This window comes from Bos grunniens, chromosome 7 (genome assembly GCF_055505025.1).
Source record: "Bos grunniens cultivar Pamir isolate PY7600 chromosome 7, Bosgru_T2T1.0, whole genome shotgun sequence".
Classification (NCBI taxonomy): Eukaryota; Metazoa; Chordata; class Mammalia; order Artiodactyla; family Bovidae; genus Bos; species Bos grunniens.
The window spans coordinates 106543254-106555675 of NC_141171.1; the positions used below are offsets into that span (position 1 = coordinate 106543254).

The 12422-nt window shown below is 43.9% G+C and overlaps 1 protein-coding gene across 7 annotated transcripts in view; it reads right to left on the minus strand.

Annotated features, from left to right (window-relative positions):
• The window catches only part of EFNA5 (ephrin A5), a 289016-nt gene that overhangs the window by 52689 nt on the left and 223905 nt on the right, over positions 1-12422 (minus strand). The window lies entirely within an intron of this gene.

Consider the following 12422-nt stretch of genomic DNA (forward strand, 5'->3'; position numbering starts at 1 on the left):
GAAAAGACCCTGATGCTGGGAAAGATTGAAGGCAGGAGGAGAAGGGGATGACAGAGGATGAGATGGTTGGATGGCATCACCGACTCGATGGACATGAGTTTGGGTAAACTCCGGGAGTTGGTGATGGACAGGGAGGCCTGGCGTGCTGCAGTCCATGGGGTCGAAAAGAGTTGGACAGGACTGAGTGACTCAACTGAACTGAACTGATGATTCAAGGCATAGTTTGACATGTTGCTGTTCCAAATCTTAAGTACAGCGAGCCATTCTTCAGAGGAATTGTACTGTATTTATTCCAAATACCTTGCCAGTGGAGCACCTCACTTTCACTTTAAGTATTAAAGGTACTGATAGACTGTTTTCCTTTCTTTGTTAAAATCACATATATATTGAAGAAAACTTTTCATATTTCTAAAGCAGTGTTTCATTTAATAAACGTTTTTGAATAATTTAAAGAATAAATGGTATTTGTTATAATTGAGAGCCTTCTTCATTTCCTATGCAAAATGTGGAAAATGAGAGGGATAAAATTGAGAGAATTAGAATCATAAAGTTTAAAAGTTGAAAATTAAATTCCTAGAACACTTCTACTTCAGAGGCAAATTAAACCCAAAGGCATAATAATGAAGCAATGAGCCACTAAACTAGATCCAGAATGGAGACTCTGGATCCGAGTTAGGTGTCTCTCTTGGAAAATCTGCTTTGTCACAAACTTGTTTTAGCCACTCTCTGTTTTGATGCCCTGCCCCTTTCCCTATTAAATTGAAGCCATGTAAGTCAAATGACTTTTCCCCTTATTTCTTTCAGCTTCACAGGCTGTGTTCTAAAAGGGCTGGACCGAGAAGCAGGGAAAGGAACAAGTCAAATGCAAAGAGCAAAACCACAGCCGCCCCATCCTGAAAGAGTTAAAAGGTATGCTCACACACACATCACCGCACACACCCCCGTGTCTGCTTCAATTCTTATCTTAGAAAAGTTTTGCTTATTCGTTTTAACTAAAGTGCCTTTCTCCATCAACTGAACAGCTTTTCCCAGGACCCAATGGTGTGTGAAACAGGAATTGTTATGTACGCAACTTTCTAAAATCAGGGTGGAAAAGGCCACAAAACCCCTTTGTTTCTGGCTGGTGAGGAAATTCTTCTCTGAGCCCTTGGAGGGTCATGATAAAACTACGTTACCACTGAAATACAGCGCCCACAGAGTCATACAATCTTCACGTCAGTCTCAGGGAGAACACTTCCCAGCAACGGTGAGCTAGTCTCTTCCATTTTCGGACATCGCTAGATGTTAGCAAGTTTCTCCTTATATTGAGCATAAATCTCCCTCTGTGTGATTTCCATCCAGTGGTTCTACTGCTGCTGCCTGAGATTGCAGAGAGCAAATCTCATTCCTCTTTCGTCAGGTAGTCCATAAACCACTCGGAGACGTCAGCTCTGTCTCTGGACCCTGCTTTCTCCAGACTTGAAAATCCTTTGTTCATTTCTGATAGAATTTCCAGACTCCTCCTCATTCTAGCATTTTGACCCTCTTCACGGCTTTTAGTTTGCCACTGTTTTCCTTAAAATGTGGCCCCCAAACATATCGAGGACCTCTGACAGGTTGTGGTGAATGCTGGTACCTTTGCTCTGGATGCTAAATATTCATCGACAAAGTCGAGATTCCTTCTGAAACACCATTGTGCTAACAGCGGTAGAGCTACTTATTTTGAGTGAGTAGAACAGGATTTAAGGACTTGCTCTGCTGCTGACTGAGCAGGAGCGTCGTAAGCCATCCTGAGCCTCAGTTTCCTCACGTGTTAAGTAGAATAATAACGAGAATCCACCTTGCTGACCTCACACGCCTGCTTCAGACCTCGGACGAGGAAAGGTATCAAAAGTACATGTGCATAAAAGGCATCATTACTATTAACAGGACAGATTAAAATGGGTAGATAACCAACTATTGCTTTTTAAACAGTGGCAGTTAGTGCATAAAGCAGAAATAAAAATAATCCCCGGGTTTCCCTTTTTAAAAATCCTGGAAGAAAGGATGTCATGTAAAAATCCTAAATTCTATCCTCAAATATCAAATGGTCCTCAGAAACTCCACTTTCTCGATGCTTTTGAAAAGCAGCATGCGGATGTCTGCAAGAGAAATAAGGGAAGGTGGCCAGATCACTTTTCCGTAAGGGGGTCTCAAGGTACATAACCATTTGTAAAAACCAAGGACCCCTCGGAAGGACTTATTTCCTTATATTGACAGTGATCACGAAGGCACGTTTACTTTTTTCCTCATTACCGGCAGACAACGATTTGTCAAGATGCAAGGAAGGCCTGCACTGCTTTTAAAAGGTTTTTGAACATCAAGGTAACATCACTGCCAAAGTACAAAGAAAAGACACCGCAACATTCAGATAAAAGAGAGCTCCGCCGTGAATCAGCGGCACTCGGAGCGCGCTGACAGACCTGGCTCGGGGCCCGACAAGCGCCGCGGCAGAAGGCAATGCCCAGAGGCACTTTATATTATTATATTATTATTATAGATTTTAAAGACATTCAAGGGGAAAGTTGTTCCGTTCCCCAAGACGTGCCGCTCATCTTAGCTTCTACCAGCCCTCGACCCGGCTTAGGGGTGAAAAGGAAAAGCATTGCCATGGCCCGCACCCACTGTGTGACTGCTTTATTCTACCAATTGGCAGGTTTTCCTGCCTCAAATTTAGCTACCTTTTCTAACTTTTATCCTTGTTAATTCTTCTATAATTTTGATAAACAAACCATGAGACCGAATACCCACTTTACACTGGGTTGACCAGTTATCCTTTTCTGGAGATAATTTATTTTGTGTGGGGTGTTAAGTGAATCACTCTGAAGCTAGTTTTATTTTTTCTTACCTATTTTTTCAAGATGTTTCTTTTTTTCCCCCTGTTTTATTATTCTTTTTTTTTTTTTTTTGAAATTTAAGTATTTTAGTTTTATGGCCACATAGCATATGGGATCTTAGTTCTCCCACAAGGAGTCGAATCTGCTCCCCATCGTTGGAAGTGCGCAGTCTTAACCAATGGACCATCAGGGAAGTCCCTGGAGCTGGTTTTTAAATATGAGAGTATCTCAGCAGTTAGTATGGATATCCTTCTGTGCATATGACAAAGAAATGATTATGATTTACCAAAGAATCAACCTACACTTCTGTTTCACATATTGAATTTGCATAAATTAGTTCACTAATGTAAATTTCAAAGAATGGACATTGTGAAGATAAAAATAATGACAAACTGGAACTCATAAAAGGCATCTGTATGGTGCAGCTAAGTACAAAACAAAGGAAGGTTCAGAGTTAGTCCAATACTTTCCCAATTATACTCTTCAACTACAAAGTGGCACTGAATCATTCTTTTCTGGCCTTACTGTGAAGAAGCACACGTGTATGGCTAATATTATTGAGTGGTTATTACATTACACTCATTGTCTCAATGTAATCTCCATCACAGTTGCACAGAACAGACACAGCCAGTGCACTGAGTCAGAGATGAGGAAACCGAGATTACGAAGTCAAGCAGCATGCCTAACATCACAGGAACAAACAGGGCGGAGGCAGCATTCAAACCCAAGCAGTCTGACCTCAGAACTGAGACTTGATTGCTAAAGTCAAGTTCTCAGGTCTTCTCTGAATGTTGCCAGAGGAATGATTCTCGCTCTGCACGGGGTTTCAGTTCTCTCCTTCATTCAGTGATACAACAAACATTTGTCGTGTCCAGAATCTGCTAGCCTATGGCTTTACATATGTTGTCCCGTGAAATCCTTATTGGGTAGTTACAATTAGTTTCATTACACCAACGAGAAAATGACATTCAGAGAAGCTGTGATCCACTGCGTGGTTCAGTCGCTCAGTCATGTCTGACTCTTTGTGACCCCGTGGACTGCAGCACGCCAGGCCTCCCTGTCCATCACCAAGTCCCAGAGCTTGCTCAAACTCATGTCCATTAACTCAGTGATGCCATCCAACCATCTCACCCTCTGTCGTCCCCTTCTCCACCTGCCCTCAATCTTTCCCAGCATCAGGGTCTTTTCCAATGAGTCAGTTCTTCGCATCAGGTGGCCAGTGTATTGGAGTTTCAGCTTCAGCATAAGTCCTTCCAATGAACACTCAGGACTGATTGATCTCCTTTAGGATGGACTGGTTGGATCTCCTTGCAGTCCAAGGGACTCTCAAAAGTCTTTTCGAACACCACAGTTCAAAAACATCAATTCTTAAGCTCTCATTCTTCTTTATTCAAATTCCGCCCCCACCGCCCCCAGGAAACAAGTAGCAGAGTTAGAATTTCACCCCTAGCCTGAGGGGCTCTGAAGCAGGTAACTTCTGTCCTAACCATAATGGTCTGAATTACTGGCTATAATTCCCCTCGTTCTGTTTAGACTGATCTTCTAGGAGGGGCTGCTTCAAGGGGCCAAGCCCTGCTCTCTTTCTCCCTAGGTTGATCCCAGACTCCTGCAGGGAAAGCTGAAGGGTGCATCAGTGTCTGAATAAGTCCCAGATCACAAGGTTAGCTCCGGACTTCCGCGCATCCTCCCAGTCTTTCACAGGGATGAAGTGTTGTTAGGCTCTGTAGCCATTCACATAAACAGAACTTTTTTCCATCAGGAAACTCCTTTCAGGAGCTTTAGTTTATGTTAAATGAGCAGAGTCACCTCTAGGAAGCATGATTACACATGCCAATATTTACAAATTTCATGGGAAGCCCGCCACTGCTTGAACACATTTTTAAGTTTCTGGGACATTTTCTTATAAATGTCTCCTCTTTAACTCCTAGTCTTTAATTCCATCCCTTAGACTTGTGGTTCTCTACCTCTGAAACCACTGCATGTTATGAATTGTTAAGAATTCCTGGCTGCATACAACAGGCCAACAGTAATTACAATACGATCCGTCCTAAATTACCACGGTGGTTTACAATGTGAAAGGATGCATGGTTGCCACCCTTAGAAAAGTGATTGTGTTTGAGTGAAATGATTACTGTTCTGGCTCTGCTCTGATGACACAAGTCCCAGGTGCCGGGAGGCATCTCGTGGGCGTAGAGTTACGGCCCCTGTCCTCCACCGGGCTGCGTGGCTACTGAGGTCAGTGTTCCGTGTAATACACAGCAGTGTGTATATTTTGTTAGGACAAGAACACACTGTACACATTTGTCAAAATTTGGCAGTAGACTGGTTGAGAATGTCATCTATATTGTGAAAGGATCATTTTAGTTAATGAAGAAGAATAAAATTCAGCGTGGCAACTAATTCTTTGTAATCAATTCACCTACTAAAACGAATTCTGCAATTCATGATCGTTTTGATGACCTAGAGGCTGCCTGGAGGGTTGGGTAAAAAAAAAAAAAATACAGTTTTGGGGCTACTGACAGCAAAAATAACAATGAAAGGTTATTTCATTGTTCGAGCTACAAAAGTCTCTATGCAGACAAGTGTGTTTGTCTTATTTTTCCTTCAGTGTTCACCTGATGGCATTTCACAGTTAAACACAGTTTTTGTGATACATTTAAACTACTGAAAATATCTATCTCCTTATTTAACCTGTCTGGAGAAAGGGAATTGCAGCTTGAGTCTTGGAATTCAGATGAAATCAGGACCACAGAGGTGAAGTTAAGAGTTGACAGGCTGTCTTTTCTCTTAGTTAACAACAATGTACCACCAGGTTTCTGCTGAAAAAAGGACCCAAACACTGTTTGATGACCACAGGTAACCTGATAGGTGGGGTTCTGCTCCCAACTGAATAATTTCAAACGTGGGTCACTCTGCGGGGGACGCCTGGTACCTGCCCACTGCAGGCCTTGACCTCGAGCGGACGTTCTCAGCTTACACTGACCTTGGTTCCTCTTGGCTCCGCCAAGGAGCCATCACCTAGCTTCCTGTCTCAGTGGATGGTTTTGCACATCCTTGCCCTTCCTTCCTCCTCTCCCACCATCTGCGCTCGTGGGGCGGACACTGAGAGCCGGGAGGCTGCGTCCACAGGACGCGCAGTGGGTGCTCTGGGCTCAGGCTGCAGAGAAGCGGCAGCGTCGCGGCCTCCGAGGTCACCTGCAGCCACTTGCCCCTGCAGTGCTCCTCCTCTCATGCCATCTTCCTTTGCTAAAGCCCAAACATACTTCATTTTCAGTAGCTGGAAAAGAAAGGGTATGGGGTACATTTAAAATGTTCTAAATTGGCCTTTAGCATATGTTGCTGGCGCAGCAGAGAGCCTGCTTCCAGGGAAATATGTACCAAGGTATTTTATCAAGCAGTTCCTGAGTGAAGTTTCTTCACTCCATAAATAGAGAAACAGCGTTACTGAAAGGAGACAGGGTGGCTGTTAGAGGTTAGGAAGCTGTGAGGCACTTTCATCCCCATCTCGTGGAATGTTCTAACGGACTCAGTGATGAAAATGTTATTTTTCATGAGCTGGATAGTTGATGATTACATTTTAAATGTATTTTAATCTGTCCAGGCAGTGATTGTCTTAATATTCCTATTTGAACCGGACTACAGTGTCATTTCTTTAATTACGGGGCAACTTAACATATTACATTCTGAAATTGAAATGTAAAAGAAGGATATGATTTATGGTCAAAGATTAGGCAAATTTATCAGCTCAGGGTTCCTCCCAAATTTTAAACTAAATCTAGAGTGACTATGTCTTGACAGCACAGCCTTTCAATTCTATTATGGATTTAATTTGAGAATAAGATGTCTCTTTTTAACCAGAAGAATTTCTCATCTGTCCTGAAGGGCCTAATGGGCTCAGCAACAGACATGGGGTTTGGTTATCAATATGTTTTGGGAGGAGATGGGCAGGACGTGTTCTCTGTTGCATAACATGCCTCTTCCTGTCTCCTTCTGTTACTCCTTTCAGCACAGAATGCCAGCCTTATGGCTTTCAGATCCTAAAGCTGAAGACGTTCTTTTTTTGTTTTCCCGCAGAGGTTAAAGTGAGAAATATAAACAGCAAATCAGACTTGGCGTGGATAAATCATGTTCACATCACTGGGAGCTAAAGAAATTTGCTTTGCTGATTTTAAATGTTTCTTCTCTCACACAGGCTGAAACATGCCAGTCTTTCAAATGTATTGGTCACTGACCTTCCTTTTTAGTTCTGAGATATCAGAGTCATAAACAGTTGTACCGATACCAGGCCAGTTGTTGAGGCTGAATGAGATACAGTACACAATGACCGAAATCCATCATTCCAGGCAGCCTAATCCCGCTCTTTCAGGCTCTAGAACATAACAAGAATGACTAAAATCCTCACAAAACTGAAGATTTACAAGTTAAAAGAAGACCCACTCGAGGATGAATTTCAGATACATCTTCTACATATTCTTGTGCAGTTGAAAGGCTGTAGGCCACAGCACACACTCTCACTCAACGAAGCATACAACTCTGACAAAATATTTAGAACCCAGAGCCAACTCCTAGCTCTGCTTATCCATTAATGAAAATTCCACTGACCTTCTTACACATGCAAGCTGGAAGAAAAAAAATAAATGTTTCAGTAATCACGAATTCTGCAGCGTGAGAGCTTTGTCTTCAGTTCAGTAGCTGTTGGTGATAAGAATAAGATGTAATTTTCTTGGCCAGATATTTAGAATTTATTAGTGGCTTAGTATACTAACCTGTCCCTTTTCTTCTCTGTGTGTGTGCTTTAAAAGCCAGTCATTTAAAAATCACTCAATTAACGCTAATTACTCATCTCAAATAGATGGACCGAAATCTCAAATGCCTTGTGCTTGTTGCTTTTCTAGTACAAGTCACTTCGGGCTGAATGACTTTTTAAAATTGGAATCTCCCAGATGGAGTACCTGTTTCAAATACAAGGCCCACAAATGTTCTGTCCTCCAGTGTTTTAACTTGTTTGGAGTTTGTTTTATTAGCTTGACTGAGGAGCTCCAAAGGAAACAAAGCATTAAATTGGCAGAGCCTAAATAAGACTTTCTTTCAGGAAGGGACCCAGAGCTTTGGGTGACAGTCTAATTGCTTCTAAGCCCCCAAAGAGGCCTCGGGCTTGAAGTAAGAATGTGTCGACATCAACAGGCTAAATCAGCCAAAGAATGAAGCAGGCAGAGTCCCACAGACCTGACACGTCGCAGACCACTGCAAATGGTTTTCTAAAAGGGATTAAAATAAAATAAAGAATTATCGTCTGGCAATCGGTGTGTGACCTCACGGAGGTCACTTCCACCACGCAAAACGGGCTCCTTCTTGACTCCTACTGGTCAGGAGCTTCCAGACCAAGCTGCCCTTCACGTCCAAAGTTATCCAGAGTCTACGGGGTGTCGAGCACATGGAACGAAGCGGCTGCCACACACACCCAGATCCGAAAACAGATGCAGGAAGTCTGTTACCAGGTTATCCAGCCACCATCCTGGGAGAACAAGGGCCCAACAAACGGACTCTGTTCAGGGCATAAGGGGGCAGCGAGTCAGTCACACCATTCAGCTGCCCAGCAAACAGCTCACACACACGGCCCTTTCGTATCCTACAAGGATGGACTTACCCAGCCCAATTTCAGGCCCTTCCTAGTTTCAAAATTAAGAACAATAACCAAAGAGCCACAGTTAATGTCCTTCCTACTAACCAGCTCAAATAATGATTTCATGGTCCTTACCTACTGCTGTACAAGCAGTAAAGAAATATTTATATTATTCCTTACCTACTGCTGTATAAGCAGAAAAATTAATATTTGTATTAAAGCTTGATGATAACCTATTGGAATCATTACCATCTAACTCTGAAATATGGCCTGACTTTTCCAAAAAACTGGGGTGGGGTGTCCAAGATCTACATGGTGTGGAGCTAATCTCTATTAGTTTATTATTAAATGAACAAACACAAGCTGGAAGAAAGAGAATAAATGTTCTATGGCTTTTTTTTTATGTTTGGTCGTCACTGGACCAGGGTAAGCAAGAACCTTGCAAAGCTAGGGCACGATAGTGATACTGGAGCTTTATACAAAGCTTCAGGGTGCAAAGCAGAAATTATTGCTGTTTCCATGCAAATCGGCACGAGACGGTAGCTACTGTCACTTGGTGTGGTTCGGACCTTGTGGGCAGTTGGATACAAATCTGGAGAGACGGAGGTGATCTGGAGTGGTTAGGAAGTAGGCGGTAAGTAGTCAGAAAATACTGAGTGCATTCAAGGTAAATGCATAGATGTAGGAAAACAACAACAACAACAGCGCTGGCATAGCACTTGGGGAACCACCCACTCGACGGACGTGAGTCTGAGTAAAGTGTGGGAGACGGTGATGGACAAGGAGGCCTGGCGTGCTGCGGTCCGTGGGGTCGCCAAGAGTCGGACACCACTGAGCGGCTGAACTGAACTGAGCGCTGAGAGCAGATCACCAGGCCTACTATGGCTCTCGGTATTTTATGGGGGCTTCCATTCTTTACAGAGTGTTCCTTGAAGGTGATTCTGGAGTTTACTCATCTTTGTATCCCCAGTGCTCATCATGGTGTCTGTACATAGAGGTGACTTGAGGGACATCCCAGACAGGAAATCATAGCTGATGGACATTAGAAGCAACACTTAGAAGCAGACCAAACTTTGTGAAGTGCCCAAGAACCTCCTTCTGTGTTCTGGACCCCAGTATCAAATGTTGATAAGAGCCAAATAATACGACAGACAAAGGTCAAGACCAGGAAACGAAATAACAGCCAAAGGCAGAAAGGAAAATGATAATCAGGCCTGTTGTTCAAGCAACGCTAGAGAATCACGCCTAGCCGGGTAGACAACTTAAGCACCTAAGGCAGAATGGAAGTTTCTCTCGTCATTAAGTCCTCTATTCAATTACCATTTATCGGGGTAATTAAACACTGGAAAGTGATGCCAGGCTAATTGTTAGATTATGATAATTACATGTCTTTGCTATGCTACAGCTGATCAAAATAAGATGTGGTCCCGTGCTCTTAGCTGGAGCTGCTCTGCAATCGTCAGACTTGCAGGGAGCACAAGGCCATTTATTACTAATTCATTACAAATCAGGCGGAGAAGCTTATTATTTGTAATGCTTCTTTCTCTCCCCCACACACAGTCTCCTGGAACAGGACTCCCCAAAGGTTAAGAATAAACTGCCGCCTCTCATTGGCCCATTTCCATCCCAATTACACAGCTGAGCAGCATTGGGTGCCTGTATTTGAGAGGGTTCATCAGCCGGCTTCACAAAATCCTACAAGCGCCTATCACATTGGCAGGAACACCCAAGGCTCCCTTTCAGCCGCTGCCAACCCTGTGCTGCTCTGAGCTGTGTCCCAGCAACCACAAGCTGGCGATCCTGAGAATCTTTTGGTTCTGAGGCTCCCTTCTGCTCAGGTCAGGCCTGGACCAGGCTGGGGTATGCCCAGGGTCTGCCCCAGTCCACAGGAGTCACAGGGACCAGAGTGTGCCTCTGCTGTCAGGACACCCAGCCTTTGTTCCCCAGGCCCGGGTCACGGAAGGAAAGCAACTTTCTCATCACCTCAAAGCTGCCAAAGCATAGCTCAAATCTTTGTAGAAAATCACTAGAACCAATCCCTTGTCCTTGAGCATTCCTGGGTGTTAGAAATCTCCCCTCCCATCCCTCCTCTCTTGGAAGGAGGGAAGGCAAACTGGCACTCGGCTATTTCCTGGGACTTCTCAACTTTCCCCTGCGACCATCATCAGAATGTGCTCACATGGCCACTGGTGGGGGCGGAAGCATCAAGTGTCAGGTCAAAAGCGGACTACAGAATTCCCACGTCAGGATGTGCTTCTCTTAGTTTTTTCCCTCCTTTTACTTGGGCAGTATTACAGATTGAATGTTTGGGTCACCCTCCAGTTTATACGTTGAAGCCTCAACCAGCCTGTGATTGTGTCTGTAGATAAACATGGAGGCAATTAAGGTTAAATGAGGTCACAGGGGTGGGGCCCTAACCCAACAGGATTAGTGTTCTTCAAGAAGAAATGCCAAAAAATGCCCCCCACCCCTTACCCATCTCCACTCTTCTTTCTTGTGCCTCTGCAGGCCAGGAAGAGCACTCTTCTCAGAAACTGACTCTGCTGGACTTTCATCCAGAACTTCTATCCTCCAGAATGATGAGAAAGTAAACTTCTACCCTGTAAGCCAACAAGTCCGTGGTATTTTGTCATGGAAGCCTGAGGAGGCTAACACAGGCCGTTTGAAAGTTAATTAATGGTAGAGTTGAGGCTGTGTGCTATCGAATCACATCACTGCCAGGGACTCCAGAGACTCAGAACCACCGAATAACAGCAAGAGAACAGTGGCCAGGAAGAGGGTGAACAAGGGAGGCCCGAGAGTGGTGGGAAGGCCTGACGGCAACCCACACTGCCCTGCACGCCGGAGACACTGGATGTCCACCTGCTGTTCTGAGCAAGTGGCTGGTCTGAGGGGAGATGCCACATTACACTCCTGCGTGAGGATAGTTCTACCTCTGAAATTAACTCATGGCACCACGAAAATGACTGTATTATCACCCAGCAACTGTGTTATCTCACTGTTTCAGCAAGGCTTTCACCCAAAGATAGAATGAAGGGTGTTAGAGAAAAGTCACATACTCCATTTTAGCTTTCTCCAACCCTGGAAATTAAAGCAGAATATGCCACCGCCTTTCAAAAAAAAAATCATATTAAGTGCGTTGTGGGGACCAAACACACCGTGAGGTACTTTGTTAACACCAGAACACATGAAGCTGTCATTTTACACAGGTATTTACTGGGGGCCTGTGGCTCAAGGCTGGGGAGCTGGGGAACAAGGGTATTTTGGTTCATCATATAAAATGGTTTTATACTACTTAGTATTATTATTTCCTCCCCACACTCATTAAAAGCATATTCATTCATACAGCTGGATCCTCTATTTACTTTTATAGCCTGGACCACAGAAAGATATATGCAAGAATAATGCAATCATAAAAAATAAGAAACTAATTGCTCTATCCCAAGAAAACATAAGGGGGAGAAAGAAATAAACAATTCACCATTTATGTCTCAGAAATAAATCTAAGCACTTTAGGGGATTCTCAAGTGCTATAATATCCCTGCCTCCTTAAATGCCTGTCTGTCTCAGTGACAGAGAATAGACTTGTGTTTTTCCCTGCCCCCTCCATTCTAGCAAGGTCTGCTTTCAAAGTGTCTACCTCGGAAAAGAGCTGTAGTTCAAAGCAAATGCACATGACCCTCCTCTTGAACTTTCAGAATTTTTGGTCCTGCTACAAGCTCTGAACGAGCCACTTGGGGAGATTGTGGGATTTCAGAGGGATGGTTAATGCCAAGACACAGAGATGATGAAATAAGAGCGCGATAAGGGGCCTGCCAGGCTGGATGACAACTCAGCACCGAGGGCCTTGAGAGGACGGGTCACAACTGGCTTTCTTCAGCACTCGACAGTACAAGCCCAGACCTCAGAGTTTTTTCCACGAGCACGTTAACACTGTATTCCTG